The 22,446-nt window shown below is 33.2% G+C and overlaps 1 protein-coding gene across 2 annotated transcripts in view; it reads right to left on the bottom strand.

Annotated features, from left to right (window-relative positions):
- The window catches only part of pxb (putative Hedgehog signaling attenuator pxb), a 196,122-nt gene extending 174,343 nt beyond the window's left edge, over positions 1-21,779 (bottom strand). The window contains exons 1-2 of one of the 2 annotated variants that reach the window (XM_076126804.1): positions 21,390-21,779; positions 20,409-20,546 (exon numbers count right to left, since the gene is read on the bottom strand). The gene's annotated coding sequence lies outside the window, so the exon portion shown is untranslated. The remainder of the gene's footprint in view (positions 1-20,408; positions 20,547-21,389) is intronic. The other variant, XM_076126805.1, reaches the window with a different exon arrangement.
- Between the last annotated feature and the right edge of the window lie 667 nt (positions 21,780-22,446).

The raw sequence follows: 22,446 nt of genomic DNA, 5'->3' as shown, positions 1-22,446 counted from the left end.
ACAACAACTTCTGTAGTTAATACAATGTTGTTCAAAACGTTAAAGTGCTCTTACATTACCGAAACCAATAGTCCTAATTCAGGCCAAACAAACATTGAATGCAAACGAAACACAAAACCAAATTAAAGAGCCTTTTATAAACATCCTAAAGGAAGCTTCAATTATCACCTACTCATTAGAGTGAACCCATAAAAATAGTGAAAGGAGTTTAGTTGTACGTTTCTGAGAAAAATTGTTTTAACTGTCTCGTGCAGGCGTTGTATACTGGCAGACAGCGAAATCATGGGTTCGATTCACGAGTAAAGTAAAATGATACAATGCCTGACCTACCTGGGCTACCATTGAAAATATTATAATATAAATACATACATACATGTGGCCCAAACGTAACGTGTCCGGTATTATATGGCAATATGCTCGCCCCTGTTTCTTAGGACTAATATTGTAAACCTCTGCCTACACCTTAGGGTAAGACAGGTGTGATGTTATGTATGTGAATTGTTTTACAACCTCTGTGGAGTGATTTTTAAAACGACAATACGTACAATGGAGGTGACGTTGCTTTTATTAGCACTTGTAAAGCTTTCCACAATAGATGCAGTTAGTTCAATAGCTGTTTGAGAAATATCTATTGCAGTGAATTGTGTTGTATCAGATTCTGTTTGCCTGTTGTTATTATTGTATTTGTCAGGTTTTATAGCGGCTGCTGAGTTTGATTGATATTGTTTACAAACACGGAATATTGTCGAAGAAGAAAATATGATTTGTGGATTTCAAAATATAATAGGTGCAGATGTAAATGGAGGCATTAAAGTATTAAGGTAGAATTAAAAACAAAATTATGCTAGCAATGACTAAATTGACAATTAATATACAATCGTTTTTTAGCCTAAATAATTAGAATTTATCTAGACACGCGGTAGCCGAAGTTCAGGTAAAACTGGAATACAGAACAGTAGCGTTCTTTGTAGCTCCTAATTGGCAGTAACCGAGTTAGATTGTACCAAATTCTGAAATTGAATTTATTTTCCAATTTTCATACATTTTCTATCCTAAAGTAAAGAAAATCTAGTATACATATAATGCATAATTATATAGGTACTCAATGCCACGGGAACAACTATAGTACTAAATATAAATCTCTATTAGATTTAAAACTTCCATCTTGAAGTTTTTAAAAATAAATTGGTCGTTATCCACACGTAAGACCACACGTTAAACTAGTACATAAAACATTTTAATTAGCTTAATTAAGTGATAATTAACTGAAACTTTGTAAACGAATGTTTTTAAACTATCTCAGGGTTCCTGTTTACCTCATTTGGGATTCAAATGTATGTAAAGACGGATTTATTATTAACATTACTGGGTATATTCATGTTTATTTATTTTCTTTGGCTATTGTTTTAATACTTGTGACTAAGTGTTGATTGTTGACTTATTCGTTTGCTTTAAGAACTGTTGTTTCATTGCCAGATTATTTTCGTGGTAGATATTTTTATTGTCTTTTTGATTATTCTTGCATTGTCTGTAGGTTCTAGCGATAAAAAAAAATAGATTTACAGTCAACGTAAGTTTGTAAAAAATATCTATGTCTTATTTACAATCTGATTCAAATTATGAAGTAAGTAAAGCCGGTAAGATAGTTTCAAAAGCAATAGCAAGTAACGTTTATGATATGTATATTAACATAACCCACAACAAAAATCGATATCGAAATCGACAACTTTAAATAATATAAGTTACGTACGTTAAGATGTGCGTGCCTCCTTTAAAGCCTGAAACAATCACTAATAATAAACTAATACAAAAATATAACATTTTTAAACAGTGACAAAGGAGATGCAACGACGATCTCTACCGAAACTTTTACGTATTCCAATATTAAAAGGTCCCCGTTCAAAAGCTCATAAATCAAGGGCGCTCATTAAAATCGTCATCGGCTGTCTGAGCCATAAATATTCCCATCTGTTTCACAAAATACAAACAAACCAAGTAATACATTTTAAAATACATTGATCAGGGCGATACAATTTTTATTCTGCATGATGATACATGTAAATTATACAGGTGGGAGTCTCAAAAATGGATAAAAAGAGCAATGTATGAGAAATGATTTATAGATTATTTATGATGATTTTTATATTATCATTATTGTATAATCAGCTTTTTGAATATTTTTGGTCTTCAGTATATTGATGAATATGAAGTACGTTTACAGAAAGTATTTCAAAACTTTACTATATTGTTCTTAAGATTTGTGTATCTTTCTAATAAGTTTATTCTAATTTAGCTCGTACACACATGATCAAATAAAAACAAGTCACTTTTTAAACGTAAGTAAAATTAAGTCATTTAAGTAAAGTACCGAATACTTTAAAAAATCGCAGTATTATTGATAAAAAAGTTCTAGTTATATTAAAATTACCATATTAATAGTGACAACGATAACAAACTTCAGCAGGTAACGTTTTTTCGTACAGGACAAATGATGAAAGAGCAACTTGGGAACCGAAAAATAACTGCAATGTGTTCTACAATAAATTATTTTTTTCTTTAAAATGCAAATATCAGTAGTTTACATTTGCAATCTCAGTTTAAAATAACACGCATTTAATCTTTACAATAAATTGTTCAGATTTACATATTTTGAATTACTTTAATTTATACTGTTCGGCTTTTACAGAAATTATTTACTTTTATCATTCGACAAGTAATGGTTGGTTTCATTGTTTATTTTATTTTCAGCGATTTATTCATTATTTTGACTCATTTTATTTGTATCACTGTCGAACATTTTGTGATTTTTGTTAATAAGTCGGGTAAAATTTTATTCTGGTGTAGTTTAATGAGTATACGTTTTTGTTTCTGGGTTGAGGACAATTCCTTTATTCTGGCCCTAAGTTAAGCTGGATCCTGAAATATATCAATTTAGATTTAGCTGTACAGGCATGTTTGAAACCAATAAATATTAAAATTGGCCGGGTTTGTAAGGATATGAACCTAAATCCAAATAGTTTTGAAGCGGCTAAAATTTGTGACATTGTGTTGTTATAATACTAAATGTGGTTAATTTATGTCTTTAAAAAAATATGCCTGTATTCTTTTGGAGATCAGAATTTCCTCTCATCTTTAACCCATTAAAGATGAGAGGAAATTCTGATCTCCTTCGTGATATTAAGACAAACAAAACCGCTTTAGCATTAATAATATTGTTTAAGTTTATGTTAGTATTCTTAGTATCTCTACTATTAGTAGTATCTTTTTAAAATGCTTCATTATCCATCAATTTATTTTCAATATGACAATGATTATTTATCTCCAAATCACGGTTACTATGTTCTCTCGTTTCATCACAAACAGCGCCATGTTATTTTAAAAGTTCCGGTCATAAACGTTTCACACACACAAATATTCTGCAACTGATGTGTGTTTACATACAATTTGGAAAACATTTGATCGAGTCTATCGTTTAGCTTTGAAACTTTCTAATTTTGGCTCTTTGATCCCTGTGAGATCATTTCGGTTTACTTATATGGAATTTTAATGTACATATATTGGGTGGAGATAGATTAGTATTTTGGAATAAAAGTTGGCTTGGAATTAAATTATTGTTTTGCAGACTTCCTTGTTCATGACTACTATTTTGTATTGATTTTGTTAATTAATTACGTCTCAAAGGTATTTTCATAAAGTAAAAATATTAAGTGTTCTGCAATGTAAGCATATTATTATAACCAAGATTTCATTCTTCAGCTTAATATAAAATCGAAAAAACATTTCATATTTTAATCAAAAATTGCTTACAATAATAATAGTAAACTATCAAAACTCTTAGTACCACCCCAACAGGTTATAGGTAGAATTCCTATAGAATTCACTAAGTGACTTATTCTACTATTGTTATATTGTTGCGACTCATTTCAAACATTTTACAATTACAATCAAAATCAAAGGACCATCAAACTCCATTACGTTTTATTATAAACAATCATCTAAACTTGCATCATAAAATTAAAACGGCAAGAAAAGTTTTTATCGCCGAAACTCAGAGACATTTTAACGATTACTGAGTTATTTTTATGTCACACGACGAAGCTGAAGCAGCCACTGTCTACAGATCAGACTTCCGTTGAACAACATCACAAAAACAGATCATAGATGTGATTTATGATACAAATATTGTACAAAATTTGTCGTAAAGCAATCTTTATTGCTTTGTGCCTCTATTCAAAATTTCCACCGTATTATATTTCAATCCTGATTAAATTATGACCGTAATAAACAATTTTAAAGAGAAATACTGACGCAACTGTAAGCAATTATGGTCGTAAATGAACGATATATTATATATTGATTTACAATGCAGTTAATAGTAGGGATAAAGTTAGATTATGAAATTGAAATGGACCAACTAAATCCTTGATTATTATTTATGTAGCGCGACTTAAAATATTGGTGCTATTGTTATATCACTTACATTTTGAGAATCCGGAATGTTGCATTTAGTTGATGAAATTATCATTTAGAAGGCTTAAATAGTGTCAGTTGAAGAATTATTCTGCTAAAATATTTCGATCATGACTTTTTAACCTTTGCGTTGCATGTTTATTTTTCGATTCCGAACATTTCATGGCAAAGCTATAGTTACTAACTTGCAAGTACTATTTGATCTACCCTTAAAATAGTAAATATGAATGCAATCAGACGTCAACTATGTTTACTCAGCAAGTAATATAAAAGGAGCAAATAAAGGGGACTATGAGAGGTCATTAAACTCATTACACAATGCAAACTTACTGTTTAAATAGAGATATCAATGACAAACCTTCTTATCGCAGTCGAGTAAATAGACAGTTGTTTCCTTTTGCAGCTGATTCTTGTACTTTATTTCCTATCTTTATTCTATTTTGAAATAGACGACCGCTTTAAGAATAAATTCTACAAAATTTTACAAACAATAGTATAAAATTATTTATAGCAAGTATTGACTGAAATGATGTTTGTCTCACTCCGAGAAAATTGCAATATAAATTCGTCCTTTCCTCTTCTCATTTTGAGAACGGTCTGATTAATTTATGAGATTTTGAAATCGGTACGGTAGCATTTACATACTTCATTACATACACTACAACATAAATTATTACATACACTAAAACATAAATGTCGAACTTGAACTAGATTTTATTCAATGAATAGTTCAAAAATCAAAGTTCCACCTTTACCACTACACCATCGATCCTCTACGTCACAGAAGAAAAAACTAAATTAAAACAAACCCCCAAAAAATACGAGGTACACAAATTGCGAATAATAAAACCAAGATGACATCATAAAATATAAACGACACTTCTTCCTTCAGTACATATTTTATTAAAAAACTTTCGCTATCACGACACCGCAAGACTTGCAAGTGATCTCACTCTATATTGAAACATTTTACACACAAATCTTTGGGTAAACCTCCTGAATGGTGTCCATTGAGCAGTGGTTTTGAAAGAAAAAGTTTGAACTGGATGAAAAGAATCAATGAAGAGCACACGCGGTAAAAAAAACGCAATCATAGGTAATATTATTATTTGGGGAGAATTTGGACTTGCTTATATTTATCTTAAGTGTGTTTTTAATTGCTCAAACATTACTTCGAGAATTTCAATATTAAAATAGGTTTTACTTGGAGTAATTTAAAATTTTTATGTTGGTATTAGAAAATATTAAGTATTTGTTGCATAACAGAAAAATCTACATTCTTCATTAGATTTAACACATTTCATCAGTCTTGTACAGTGCTTGAGTAAAGTAATTGCTAGTTGCAAATAATTGAGTAATATTTTCAACATAAGTATTACGTTTCCTGTGCAAATATTTAAAAGTTTATTATAAGTTATAAATCCGGTACCTACGGTAATATCCTTTAACTAAATGTCTTAATGTTAAAAATATCAAGTCGATATTTTTATTAAATCTTATTTTATCGTAAGGTTAATGGTAAAGCCGCCCCTAAGCCTTTGACATGTCTCAACGACTGCCATCTTAATTAATGTATAATAGAATACGGGAATTAACGCGAACACGCATTTTACCTTAAAATGCCTAACGTTTCGGCGCAGGTTGCACTCGTCGTGCCTGGGACCACGACGAGTGCAACCTGCGCCGAAACGTTAGGCATTTTAAGGTAAAATGCGTGTTCGCGTTAATTCCCGTATTCTATTATACATTAAACATGCAACGCGAGAGTTTAAAAGTTACGATTGCCATCTTAATTTTCAATAAAAGGATCAACTTTTTAACTTTCCCTCCAAAACACGCAGACGCTCAACGCTCAATCATGCGGTCACCCATCAATAGAACGACCGCGTAAAGGTTGCTTAACCCACAGATCGTCTACATGGTGAGTTGGTATAAGCGCATCGAAAGTTGAACAGAAACGTATTAAAACTTCTACCAATCTAAGGATCTGTCTAAACGACCACTAAGCTTCAGTCGATCACTTCATGACAGTTCTAGTGTCCATGAGCCTTTGATATCTCTGTGAGAATGTGCGCTAAGCCGACGATTCCAATCGGATTGTGAGACCTCAAATTGATATTTCAATTTGAGTGACTGAAATATTTTGAAGAGTCATTTTTGGTAAAGAATTTTCATGACACATTTGTTTTTGGAGACAGCTTTTCTGAAAGAAATGCCATTGTATTTTCAAATTAAATTTTAGTCTGTTAAATAATGTCTTAAGCTAGTTTTCTGTTCTCTACCTACCTTTGTAGCACTATACATTAACTTTTACCTTTTTTTTTTTTTAACGTGGCTAATGTTTTATGCATACACCTGCACACTGGGTTGAGTGCAGGGTTATGTGGGGCTCTCCCGCCAGAAGGGCGGGCATACCCACTAAACCGCCACGTGTATCCTCACGGCCGCTTGTGGCGGCGTGCATACATTAACTTTTACCTAAAGGTATAGCATGTTTCTATGAAAGCTACATATGAATATAAAACATAAGTGTACAGATAATGGAATAAAATTTCTCATTATAGTAATATGCATGATACAATATACGCAACAAAAAGCAAAACTGATTCCAAAATGAATCATAACCAGCAAAGTTTAGACAAAAAGCAGTTCGTGTATTAATAAATGACCACCGACATACATGGCAGCCTGCAAATGAACTCAAATTCACAAAAACCGTTGCATCAATATTTAATAAACTCACAAAAGAACTAAGTCCATCGAGAGACATAAACCTTCAAAATTAAAAAAGAAAGTATAACTCTCGATGCTGATTCATTAAATATGATGGAAACTTTTAAGTAACGTCGTTTGAAAGTTTCAAACTCGGAAATTACTCGTCCATCTTCGGGATATATGAAAACGTTTGGTATATTCCCGTTGTCCACCCCCTGCTTGTCCACCCCGGGTGGACAGTGACACAAATCTTTTAAAAAGTTCTCGGTGTCCACCCCTGGGGGACAGTGAGAATTAATTTTAAATTATTCCCGCTGGCCACCCCGGGTGGACAAAGACACTAGTTCCATATTACTTCTCTCGATGTTCACCGCAGGTGGACAAAGCCACTGCTTAAATAAACATTCTCAATGTCCACGCTTGCTGGAATTGGGTGTAAATAATTATAACAAAATTAATTAAGTAGGTACATAGTTTAATCATATTATCAACATCTCTAGGGTAAATAGAAGTAGGTACACTATCTATGGTGTGTTTTCCCATATAATGTTGATTGACCCTAAGTTGCGGCACTTATTAAACCAAGGTATTAGTTATAACAATAAACGTAAAAAAATATATTTAGTGATCATTTTATTCACGACATGCGAATAGGACTTGTCAATGGGGACTTCAATATTGATTTATTTCTAGAAAAGATGAGGATGTAAAGATTTTTCTGTGACTTTGATTAATACCTATTGTGATAATTATTTGTGTAGATTGCAAAAGTAAAAGATGTTGATAATATGATTAAACTATATACCTACTTAATTATTTTTTTACACCCAATTCCATCAAGCGTGGACATTGAGAATGTTTATTTAAGCAGTGGCTTTGTCCACCTGCGGTGAACATCGAGAGAAGTAATATGGAACTAGTGTCTTTGTCCACCCGGGGTGGCCAGCGGGAATAATTTAAAATTAATTCTCACTGTCCCCCAGGGGTGGACACCGAGAATTTTTTAAAAGATTTGTGTCACTGTCCACCCGGGGTGGACAAGCAGGGGGTGGACAACGGGAATATACCAAACGTTTGAGCTGAGTCGCTGTTCTGAATAAAAGTTGATAAAGATGTTTGATTACTTAGTTGTAACTTATAAGAACTATGTACTATGTTGGTTCATCTTTAAATGGCAATCAGTTTAATTATTGCTTTTTTTGCTTGAAAAATCCAAATATGAAATTTCCTTTGATTATTCGGCTAATTTACGATTAAAGGTTATGTTCTAGAATATTGTTTGATTCGTGTTCTGTTATTGATCTATAAGTATTATTATTCTGGTAGATTTTAATATATAATTGCTTTCTGCGTAGTTATAATAAAAGTGATATTTTTAGCGTATATGGCACTAATGGCCGATTTTACCATTTCTAAATAAATATCAATTAACAACGAACAACTCATGTAGTGACTCATAACACTTTATCATTTAGACACTAATCCGTAATTCTTGAAACTGTTTCACTTTTTTTAATGTCTAGTACTTATACGAACAAGCCAACAGCTTATACAAATTCACCATTCGATTCTCCAATAAATAAGCACACATACTTTCCAATATCTTCACCGAACAGCTCGCTCCATTCTGTCATTCATTACTCATCTCCCTCGAGTACGAAGATACTTTACTTATCTTTGAAAGCCCAAGTTTTCAGGCTCCGTTCAAGGTTCCTAATCATACACGCGTCAAGTTAACTTTACTCTCAACATCAGTTCCCTTTGCGAACTTTACACGAATATTATTAGCTAGCTCCTGCCCGCGACTTCGTCCGCGTGAAAAAAATCTTGTTGTAAAGACTAACCTATGCGTTAATGTAGGTTATAAACTATCCGTAAATAAAATTTAATTTAAATCTGTACAATAGTTTTTTCATAAAAGAGTAAAAAACGTACATACATCATACATACATCCATCCCCACAAACTTTCGCATGAAAATTACTAGCTTTCTCTTACGACTTCATTCGCGAGAACAGAAGCTCAATTCTCTATTACTATCGACTACCGACATCCGACCTGTCATCGAGAAATTTTGTATGAAAATCTGATCAGCGCCTCTGACGGGCGCCGTAGAAACTTTTTTGGCAGTACATTTTAAATGTCAAAATTTCGATAGCTAACCGGTTGTCGGTAGTCGATAGTAGTAGAGAATCGAGGTAAAGATCTCCCGGAGGGAAAATGAATCCTTTGTGTTAATCTATGTTATAAACTATCTATGCACCAGACTTGATTCAAATCCGTTCAGTACTTTTAACGTGAAAGAGTAACAAACATACATACATCCATCCTGACAAACTTTCGCATTTGTAATATTAGTAGAAAATTTTACAATTCCTACTAAATTATCAGTTTGCCTTATTAATTACGAAGTTTGTTTGCTTGTTTTATTGTTATGATTTTGTGAAGTGAGTTCTGTCATGTCACTTTTAAAATTAGGTGTAATTAATTTTGGTGTTTCACTGGAATTTTGTAATACATCGTATGATTTATTATGACGGGTAATTTAATTATCTGAGTTTGCCGTCATCGTCAACGGGATAGATATTAAATGTTATTTGAAAATATTTTCAAATTTTATATTTGTTTTTGCAATTACTGTAATAACATTTAAGTACCATTAACATTTTTGGATACATTTTTATATATTGCGATATAAGTTTTTTCAGGTTTAATTGACATTTGATTTCATTGTTTGTGGGTCCAAAATCCCTACTGAATAAGATTATTTCTTAGTGCAAAGATGTGCTTAATAAAATAAGTACAAATAATAATTACGAAAAAAATTTTAGACAAAAGTCAACTTTAATTTCTTCTTACTCATATGCGAGCGAGGCCGTACACGATATAACTGCAAGTGACTTGATGTTTCCCCTCTGAATTTAAATTTTGACATTGCCAATATTCTCGTCAACCCCTTCAGCTGTGTCATACAGAGTTATTATTAGGGGCGGTTTCTGTATTCAATAGGGTATAGGGTATATGAACACGTGGCCCTTTCAATATGGAGTTATTATTATGTGTAATATATCCAGTTTCCTATACAATATTATAAGTAGCAACAATATAAACAAGTCATAATAATTGTACTGTAAACTGGTTTATTTTATAAAGTGACCGTGCGAATTTAAGTTCGTTCGTTTGAGAAAGAATATGTACTTGACATGTTTGGAACTTGATATCAAATTTTGATTGACTATTTTATAGTACCTAAGAAATAAAGTTTACACATTCAAAACCAGATGAAGATTAAACTATACTTTAACTAGAGAATAATTAATATGCCACATTTGCATGCAAGATATCAATCACATTCTACAGAAAAAATCAACTATGCTTTAGAAAACTGATATTTATCTTAGACTTATGTCATTTCTAGTTAAACAAAACAGTCCGTTGTAAACATCAGCTTTTTAAACTCTCTATACAACACATTTTTCTAGAAAAAAAAATGTAGTACCGAACTAAGATAAAAGAAAAGAATAAACTCGTTTTTTATGTAATAAACTAAACTAAATTCGAATCAAAAGTACCAATCCACTCAGTTCCCATTCGCCAAACTGCCAACAATGGCGTCAAACTAATCAGTATCTTGCAACTAAACTAGTTTAAATTGTCCTGTTCTAGCATTACCGTCCAAGCTTCGCTAATCACGAGTTAAATCTTCCTAATGACTGGCCGGCCTCATTCAACGCTCGCATCATTATCCTGGACGAGCAAATCTTAGAGCCGCTAGATCGTGTGGGAGGAAGGGATCAAGGATGAGAAGCAAAGAGAAATTGAGGCTTAAATTTTTTACTATAAAAAGTGGATATATTTTTAATGTATTGTTATAGTTTTATAGCTTGTATAATAAATTTGATAAAACAGAAGATAAACGAAGCCGTTATCGAACTATTCTTGACGAATAAGTTGTTGCAACCACTTTAAGCACTGCACCACGAATGGCATCTCTTATTATTGAATTTGAATTGTTATTTTAATAAATAATCGTTATATGATTGCCAAGACAGGAAAAAATTGTCTTGAATGTATTTTCCTTTTAAAAACTGAAGTTGGCGTAAATAACCGCTATAACTTTAAAGGTTCCATGAGGTATAATTGGCTGTAATTGTATAATTGACAACCCTGTCAAAGTGCTATCGGTTTAAATGGCGATGCCATGTCGTTATTTTATCGTGACAGTGAAGTTCTAAAGTTCCGTTCATATACATAGCAAAAACATATAACTACATACATACAAACATACATAATATCACGCCTGTTGTACATGAAGGTGCAGGCAGAAGTGTATAATATTTTTTTACGTTTTGCCTTTAAAAATGTTAGTCCCGTGTGATAGAGGGCGAGTCTATTACCACATATCGGGCACCTAAAATAGAAAAGACCAATAAAATCTTCTTCAATTCAGGAAACAAACCCGAGAACCTTGCCTGCGACTGACTTCGCGTAATGTGTCATCAACTGTAGCCCAGGTTCTCTACTACTATTGAGTATCGACAACCGACTAGCTAGGTATCAATAGTTTTGTATCCGATCAGCGCCTCTAGCGGACGTCGTAGAAACTATTCTAGCAGTACATTTTGAATGTCATACTCTCGGTTAGTCGGTTCCGATTGTAGATAATTGCGCTACTGTAGTAATGAACTGAGTAATAAAATAGCATTAAAAGAGACAAAAACTAACTTCCAGTAATATCAGAGTTATATTTCTGTAGGGAATTGGATTAAAAAGGACGGGTTGTATAAAACGTTTGGGCATTACGAATCAAATTAGGATTATTGTGGGAAATGGGAGAGCTTTTTAATTTAATTTGAGGATTAGGTCCTATCCATTACTGAGTTCTAAATTGAATTATTTTACTGAGGAGGCAAATAGAGTGAAATGCCAAACAACTGACATTACTATTTAAAAGATCGTGTTTATTGTAAGCTTGTAGTCCAATGGATAGTAATCTACTGAGTTGATTCAAAAGGACTGCTAAAAATATTGACAGTGCCACTACTTCGTAAGCCCTTGTTCGAGATAAAGTAAATATACTTTTTTACTACTTGAATATATTTTAACTCAATATCGAGTGTTTGGTTTGTGGTGATAAATATTACGAAATAAACGATATGCTTTGATATTGGACGCAATAAAAAATATAATTTTAAGTTTTTTAATACTCTATTAATAACTTTCCCTAAAACTTTTTCAGGCAGACGACTAGTAGAGTTTTCGGTCGTTTTGGTATAAGATAAAAAGGTGTCAACTCTTTTTAAGGCGCCCAAAAATTTATTTTAACTTTACTTTAAACCAGTCATGACTCTCCTTCGTCTCGTACAGTCGAGTAAAAAACGTCATTTTCAACACCATTCACTCAATATCTAAATAGAACTAACATCTTCGTATACTGTTACAAATACATTAAGTTTAGCTAATGACTATTCTCGTTACCTCTCATTATCCCAACGCCATCTATTCAAAGCAGATGGCATGTCGCCGGTTTATCGACTCAGGAACTTAGCTTACGGTACATTTGTCTGATAGGTTTAGGTTTTTGTATGTATGTATGTATGCTACTGATTTGTAGACTAGTTTTTGAAAAAAATGGTGTTTGGACCTATGTTTATTCAAGGGTTTATTTGTCTTCATATTGTTTGAGTAAGAGTAGGTAGAGGTAGAGCAAAAATGTTTAATTTATGTGTTCATCTGTTTATTTTCACCTATTAAGATATACAGCGTAATTCTGTTAAAAAAATGTTTCTATGTACCTTTCTTTTCCCAGCTTGGCATTGAGTGGCTAATACTGTTTTTACTACTGTCTAGAAACAAGTGTTCCAAGACCTGAAAGTAATTAAGGTCGTTAAAAAAATATACGATAAACTGTAATTCTTACTATAGTATTCAAAGAAACAGGCACCTAAAAGACTGTATAGCAATTTCAGAATATTTAAAACTACAGGTTTACTGTAAACAAAAAAATCTCAACCTTTGATGAATCTTTGAGCCTAGTTCACGACTATTACCAAGTTAAAATGCCCCGCATAAGATTTATAAGGAGCTGGCTGTCAGTGAGTCGTGCAAGATCTCCCGGTTAGGATAAATGTAAGGACACGTTTTGAATAACTTCGAGTTATTTATTTCTGAGCCGGTGAGATGATTATTTGTAAGCCGATAGTGATGTATCGCTTTTTAGATTACTTTTTGATAGAAGTAGAGTGGGATTATCATTTGTGTACAATGATGTCATTAAGGATTTTAACACAAGCCGTGGTGCGATGGTCTCCTCGCTGTTATGACTGCGTGCAAAAATATTGGGTTGTAGTCCGTTTCCCCACTAACAATGATGGTCCCATGTAATAGAGGGCCAGCCTATTGCTGCATACCAGTCACTGGTCACTAATTAAAAGGTAAAAAAAATCGGATAGCACTTTTGTCCGACTACGGAATAGAACCCGAGACTTTATGGCCAGCAGACGTTTACACTTCTGACCAAGCCGCAAAGTTAGATCTCACATAGAACGAAAATATTTTAAGGTTCAGACTTCCAAGGTATTTCTTCATAAAGCCTAGGCTATATAGAAATAAAGAAAGATATTTTAACTATTTCACAGAAAGTTTTTAAATAAGTATTCAGTTTCAAAATTTTCAATATATTGCAAATTAGAATATTCATATTTAAAAGTTCATTGACAGTTTAAATATTAAAATAGTTTGAAAACATACTTCAAAAATTGCGGTTATGCTCGTATTTTATTACTATCTCTCAAAGACTAAGCCAATAAAGTTGGTCGACGCTTAAATGGATTGAAACTTTAAAATCGCCGAGAGCGACTGAAATAATGTTTTGTACATTTTTAATATTAACATTGGCTAGACACGTTTAAAAGATTAAATTATTTCAAACATCCTTCAGAGCGATTCTCTATAGACGGTGCTGTCGAGTATCGAAAGTTTAACATTTAAAATCAAAATCAAAAATGTTTTATTGACATAAAATTTGCTACAATTTTCAAACATTGTCCTGACGTCTATGTCAGCCGAAGCTGTGTCACATATGTACTGCCAAAATAGTTCTTATAGTCTCCGCTACGGGCGTTGATTAGATTGTCATATAAAAAATATCGAGAGATAGCTATCGAGAGCTAGCCGGTTGTCGATACAATACGATCGATAGTGGTAGAGAATCGAACTTTCGATCGTATTCAAGGTTTGAAAAAAAAAAGTAGTATTCTAGTCCAGGATTTATCTCCTCATGCTCCTAACTAAAATATAGTTTAACAACAGCAGTTTCTTAAAACATGCAAAAAAATCATTTGAAAATATTTACAATGATAACTGCCTAAGCACTTTAAAAGAAGCAAGACGGTATGAAACAAACAGCATTTCATCTTATTGGAAAGCTGAAATCACAAATTCAAGCTTTTCAATATAAAAATACATAAATAAGAATAAAACACGCCAAAGAAAAGATACTTCGATGGGCACAATGAAAGGATTTCATATTTATTCTCCATTTTTCATCTCCCGAACTCTAATGATCTTAAATGAAAAGAAACCGATATACCATTCATTTTTTTACGAAAAACCACAGACACTGTTTCATCTCAATACGGCCGATCTATTATTTATACTCGAGTGGCCCTGAATGAAAATATTAAAGAATTCTTTTTAGGGTCAGATTTAGAAGCACCTGTAGCTTCTATATTCAATGCTTGTGAAACATCCAATGATTTTGAAGTAAAATAAAATACTGAAAATAAACTTGAAAGCGTATTTATTTCAGCAGATATTTGAGAAATGCGTTTGATGTTAGTTTTGAACTGAAAGTAATTAGGAATGCGGTTCGAACTGTCTGATTGCTTATTTATCTTTAGTTTCTATTTTCAGTCAAAGTGAATTCTGAATGCTGAGTTTGTGAATGAATCTAGGTTTAGTAAATATTGTGTTAAGTGAATGAGTAAGCAACGAGCTCAATTGATTTCAAATTAATGATAAATTGTTTTTTTATTTTTTATTTTATTGAAGACAACACCCGAACTAAGAACTGCTTTTGCGTCGCGGGGACTTTAACGAACATACAAGCGACGGATACAAATTACAACTATTTGATCCATGTGCGAACCAAAACCACGACCTCCCGACGCACTGGTTGTAGCGACCACCTTAATCACGTTGCCACGTAGGCCGTTGTAGAAATCTAATGTTACAAGCAAGTCCTTTAACGTGATATCAATTTGGAGTTGCAGTATAGCCACTGTCTTAATTATGTTTAACCTCTCAAATAGCAAAACTTGCATTCAAAAGTAAGTCTTAATAGTTGCATTGTGCATTATTATTTTTGCCTTTGTTAATCATGTAATTCAACATTATTTTCAGAGGTGAATTATCACCTCTATTATCCATAGTATGTACATAAAAGATCAAAAGAAAACAACAAAGTAAACACCATCTCAGTGATTGACAGAATTGTTTCACCACATCGATGACGTGTCGATGACTGCAAACTTGACAGACCGCAGCTTGAGTGCGGTTACAATACGCATCCGCCATCGAGAGACTTTAGCGGTGAAACAAATAACACTGAGGTGGTAATTGCCTGTATTGCCTTAAGTTTGTATTCTGTGAAGTAAGTGATGTAGTAAATATTTTGTTGGAGGCTTAACAAACAGAATTTTTTTGATGTTAATGAGAATCTACTAAAATGTCTTATCAATTTTGCTTCACATAGCTTTAAAATTTTAAAAGCCTAACCCAGATTAGTTTTTTTAGTGGAATATTGTCAAATGTGTATACATTTGTTTTCACTACAATTACTAAGTCGTGAAACTAGCTCTTCGAGTTATGCCTATTCTTGTATAGTTTAGATAGATCGAGAAGTAGGTAAGCAGCATGCAATATAAAAAAGCCTTTTTATAAATTTCTAGCTGACCCGCGCTTCGCTTGCGTCACATAAGAGAATGGGTCTAAATTTTCCCCGTTTTTGAAACATTTTTTTACTGGTATTCTGCTCCTATTGGTCGTAGCGTGATGATATATAGCCTATAACTTTCCTCGATAAATGGGCTATCTAATATTGAATTCTTCAAATCGGACTAGTAGTTTCTGAGATTAGCGCGTCAAAACAAACAAACAAACTCTTCAGCTTTATAATATTAGTATAGATTTAGACTGTACACTCAATTAGTTACGTCTATAAAGAATTTTAATTACCAAGATTTCTTATTCTAAGCATAAATAGAAAATACTCAATTACCATACACAAATATACAAAATCAATAATAAATCAACAGAAACGGGTCAGTATGCAGGTTCTTAAATATGCATGCATAAACCGACCGTGAGGAGAAAGCTACTGAAGCCAGACCTGCTTTACTTAGTTTATAGGAGACCTAATGTGAATTACTACGTATCTGTACAGCTAGATTTTTTTCCTTGCTTTGATATTTAATCATCGTGATGAAACCTTGCATGCCTAAAATTTGTTTAATACATTTATTGAGGGAATGCAAAGTCCCCAACCCGCATTTAGCCAGGGTGGTGGACTCAAGGCCTAACCCCTCCCTTATTACGGGAGGAGACCCTTGCCCAGCAGTGGGACAGTAATGGGTTAAATTTATTTTTATTTATTTTTTGATATTTTTCTTAACTGCGGTAGTTAGAGACAAGATGATTTCGGCTTGGATTTATCTACGTTTTTTATTGCTGACTTAATGACAAGGGAATTTGTAGAAACTGCGTTACAGAGCAAATCTAATTAACTTGCATGGACAATTACGCTCCGAAGATATTATGAAAGAAATCGTTTAAAATGACATCTGCCACTACTAACAGTGATCTATCTACCAAAATCTAATCCTTGGCTCTGAACACCTAGGTTTGAATTTGTTAACTTTTTTTGAGTTGTTACTAGGAAATGAGGATGTAGCAAGCTAAATATTAAAAACCATTTTTGTAATAATTTTTCAAAAGTTTTATAACCACTTTGATTTAAAGCTCATGCGCAAAAATAAAGACCACTAGAAAAACGTCTATGAAAAGAAACTAAAGAACAAAGCTTTAAGAAGAAATTATTTTCTTCTTCACATCAGGGGTAAAACTAAGCACACATAAAACTGATATAATATCCGATTTATACGAAATTAAATCCCATCGTAAAGGTTTCAAGGGATAAGCCGTTCTTTTGCAAATCCCAAACAAATAAGGAAGTTTCCCGCTTTATAGTATCAGCATATTAGATACATCAAAAAGGTAACATCTTGAAACATTTTTTAAGTTTTATTTTATTATTGCGTTCTTTGGTCTCTGCCTACCCCTATGGGAAAAGGCGTTATTATGTTTTTTATAGCCCTTTATGTGTCCCACTGGTGGGGAAAGGCCTCCCCTCTTTCCTTCCAAATCTGTCAGTCCCGTGCCATGCACCGACACGATAGACCCGCAAATGTTATTATGTTATGTTATTTCTATTATATTGTTTTTTAAACAGCTACTGAAGAAGGGCAACTACTCGATTCGTGGCATAGTAAACGCAAGAGGAGATAGTCAGTCGGTCATTGGACACTTACGTCTGGAGTAGGTCCTAAACTAGCATTAGGTCAGGTTAATTAACTTAATATATTACTATTTACCTCTCTAGCGAAACTCGAAGAAATGTCTTAAGAATGGATTCACGTCTATAGTGCATTGGGCAAAATTCGAACCTGCGACCACAAATCCTATCCCACAGCCACTAAGCCTACTCATCATATATAGGTGTTAATCATCAAAGTAATCATGTTTGCTTGTACCCATACTGTCTCATTCAACCATCACTCATACTCCCCACACCTCAAAAATCTACATAAAAGTCCATAAATACCTCACAAAATATTACTTCCAAGCCACACTCTTGAATATAGATCGTTGATACACGAACGGTATAACAAAACGTCTATAATAGCATTGCGATCGTGACGCATCAGTCAAATGAACTCGGCCAGGTATGTTGTTCGACACGGAGGCAGAAGGTGAAATTGAATGATAGCTCTTTTGTATACTGTTATGTGTATGTATGCTTGAGATAACGTTATATATGCAATGTTATAGGCCGACGGTTCTGCTTATTGTATGGTTAGTGGTCAACCTAGTGACAAAGTTGTTCAAGCCAAAGACCTTTGATGTGGCTAAAGACTGTTATCTTAGTCGACAACAACTGGGACCGATGTTTTACGTGCCCTCCGAAGCACGGAAATGCCCAGTTCAAATATTACAATGCGGTCACCCATCTAAGGTATGACTGCGCCAAAGTGTGCTCAACCCTCAGATTGTTTACCGAACGGTGAACGCAACTAGCTATGGCTGCCTCGACGGTAGAAGGCTGTATAAACAGTATAACCGTATCTCATTTGACAACTATGCTGTACATCGTTTTACCTCTTCGTACATAGTGATATAATGATAGCCTAAAACCAGGAGTAACACATGGAATGATTTTTACCCTGGGAAATCTATTCTTGCGAACGAAGTCGCGATCAGAAGCTAGTAGGCTAAAACTGGCAGTGTTTTCATATCACTTCTGGCTGTTAAGTACAGCTTTAGCACCTGCAATACAATCGCAAATACAAATTCAAGTAAGTAATTTACCCAATACTTAAAGTAGAGGTCTACTTTAAATATTTACCAACATTAAGGAGTGAGATCATCAAACAATTTACAAATGAGTGTTTGATAACGCTGTTCGGCTCTTTTGAATATAGAGCACAGGAAACGGATATGGCGAATTTATTCCAAGGTTAATTGCGAATAACGACTAACTTTATTACCTTAAAAAAACTATTTTAATATAGCTTACTAAAGTAATTTTTAGTTAAGTCTTTTTTACATAAAAGGTAAATTTATTTTGTCTATCTGTCTCTCTTTCATGTTAAACCACTGTTATAGATATACTCTAATATGTATATGCAATTAACGGCTATGTACTTATGCATCCCTACTAAATTATACAATAAGAGAAAGAAAAACCGTCTGGTCAATCATAATTAACTTGTTCCTAAAATAAATGTCTTTAAACAAACAAAAAATACTCTTATTTTCAAACCTCATAATCATCTTTGTATTATTATTTGCCTTGTTAACATATATTTCAAAGGATTTTAAACATACCTATATCAATATTAATCTGCAAATAAAATATAACGATATAAAAAATACCCACACATATCAAAGTATAAATGGCCTCATAAACTCATATTCCGAGTGAAAACGTACCAAAAACTTTCCGATCAAATTTATCGATACAGAACTTGTATCTCTCAATATTTATTGTATCCGACAGTAAATATTCGAAAACTCGCACTAATTGCCGTTTAGGGGCGAATTATTTCCTTTCAATGTAAATTTATTAGAAGTTCAATATCTATACGAAATACCGTGAATTTGTTGAAGACAAATTTCGAGAATATTATAGCAATTTTACGACAGATTTATAGGTTTGATAAATAAACGTGTATATAATTATCCAAATTAACTTAATACATTTATTAAACACTTGCACAATACGATTAGGCAAAAAATACTTTTTATTCTATATCAATTAATTTTCTGCCTAGCCTTTTTTCTACCTACACTTGACTACCTGTACTTCTGATATGACGAATGCTAGATCTCATAAATAACTCCATTATTTCAGGAAATTTACTTAGCAAAAAATAGTTAAAATAACTTTCTGCAAAACTGAAAAAGTCAAATTCATACGAAAGATGGAAAAAAATTGGTATGTCTGTTTATAGAAATCTAAAAAATATGCGTTTTTGCGTATTTTAATACACAAAAAAAAAGTGAAAATAAAATCGTAGTAGTAGTTCAACTACAGCATGTTTCAAAATGTACTATCCAAACATAATTAATTTACTGGCATTATTGCTGTACTAATTAGGATAATGTGTTATTTATTGCTCGTAAATTTACGTGTTCACACTTTCAATACATAAATGAATTTAGCAAAGGAACAATATAACATTGAAAAAAAAGAGTGCTATTATTAGAAGTAGAAGTAAAAAGTATGACATTTAATTCACATTTTAAAAAACAATACTGATAGTAGAGAAACCAGTGGATAGATTTTTTATTAAAGTAGTTGAATTTATATTAAAGTAATATAAATACAAAAAGGTAGAACCTGCATACAATAAAGAACTAAAATGATTACTGAAAAATACTTACACGTCCAGATATTTCCTTTAAAATTCGCAATATATGCAAAATCTCATCACACTCGAACTTAATGTTTGCAAATGTTAACTTTACACTATATTTAACAATAAAACTGTCTGTGATTTTTCCTGTCTCAATTACTTACAACTGTAAATATAAAATGGTCAATTTGATGGTCGAAATGCGTGGGTGAGATCTGTTTGAGACTCTTTACTGATTTTGTTTATAGCTTACGTTTTTACTATTTTATTCTGAATTCTAATCTTAGACGCTTTAAATCTATCTCATTGTCATTTCCAAACCCATTTACTTTTAATAGATTTGATAGTCGAAATTCTATTGATGAGTTCGTATCTTCGTATTCAGTTCTTTTTTACCCCCTTTTGTGATATCCAATTTGAATAGGAGGCAATTTTATCGAAAATAAGATGTCTAAAAAACTAGGGCAAATAGCCGGCTAAGAATCATAATAGCTTCCATTCATACTCAAATGATTGTTCAATGAATGTTTTACATCTGATTTCCAATTAGAAACCCATTGATCGAGCGTAAATCACCGATTGTTTCATTAAACCGTGCGTTATTCAACTGCCCACTGAAATATTAAACACGCACACACAAATAAAAAACTCATTTCCTAACAAAAAAGCTTAAACTCAATCACAAACAATGCTCTATTGTTATAATGAATTGTTTTGTTACTTGTTCAACACAAAACTGCCCGATCATTGTTATCTTTTATTCCGCCCACATAGTTTTTTAAATAAATTAAATCAATTAGTTCCACGATTGTTTCCTCATCATCTACTGAGCTACCATTTCCTACCCTAATATTGAATTGGCGCTTTATTATCTCAGTCACTTTACAGACTAATCGTCGTAAAGTTTTATGTTCTGCAAGCGTCGGTACATCCCCGGTAATGTCATGTTTCAGTGAACGTTAAAGTCATAACATTTCTCTGAAACTAAATCATTGCACGTTTCCGTTACCGTTTGTAATACACGTTCCATTAAAGCGATGTCGGCAGACGGCAACACAGCTTTAATAACGTCTGTCATACACATGTTTACTTTTGCCAATCAAACAGATCTAACTGCATTAGCCACATCCGTCTAGCGTGCGTATTGCAACATCGTGGCTGACCATCAAACGACGCAACACTTTCACTAAATACTCGTGTAGGTCCACACTTAGTCTCACAACACTAGAAATCCTTCCATTCAGGGTTTGTGGGGCGCACTATCTGGGAACAAACATCCCTATACAAACATGCCGTGCGATGTTTCGGACGCGGGAACGTCGGCCGGCAGCGATGGGCCTCCTCCGACGGCCGGTAAGCGACTGGCTGAAATCATGTTTAGCTGCGAGCCGCACCGGCTATTGCATCCGAGCACAAACGACAACGGCCGAATGTAATTTTGAGGTGTAAACGAGAGAGGTGAGAGAGTGTAGGGAAGAGAAAGGGATAGAGGCTCAGGTGGGGTGGGAAATGGCTGCATCAGACCGTAGGGGTTTTGTCTATGCAGGTTGGAGATTTAGAGTGCATTCGACCGAGAGGCGCCGTGTACTGGAGACGCCTAGGGCGGCGAAAGCCCTATCATTTTCTACTATTAATGAATTGATGTCTTCACTGACCCGAATAGCGACCAATTTTATTTAATTGTTGGAGACGATAAAGCAATTTTATGATAAATTGCTTTAGAATTGATATAATTGTTTTATGTGGGTTGTAACTAGAGTGCGCGGTACATTTGTGGCGTTTGACTGATGGTGAAATAATTTGATAATACGAGATAATTATCATTTTATTGTTTAATTACATTGCTTCAAATTATCTGGGAATGTTTGGAAAAGTTATAGAGTGAAGAAATAGTTGCCTTCCTGTTGTAAAAGCTTATAGCAGTTTTTAAAATAATGATGATATTCCATTATAGCATTAGTTTATTATTTAAAGGGTTAAAGAGTGCTTAGTAACCTGTAATTTTTTAGTATAAAACACTTTTTATTGTTCTATTCCACTTGTATCTGATACTGTTTGATTTTGTG

Source organism: Anticarsia gemmatalis, chromosome 19 (genome assembly GCF_050436995.1).
Source record: "Anticarsia gemmatalis isolate Benzon Research Colony breed Stoneville strain chromosome 19, ilAntGemm2 primary, whole genome shotgun sequence".
NCBI lineage: Eukaryota > Metazoa > Arthropoda > Insecta > Lepidoptera > Erebidae > Anticarsia > Anticarsia gemmatalis.
Note: the sequence above shows the minus strand (reverse complement) of the source record. Positions and strands in the feature narration are given on the sequence as shown.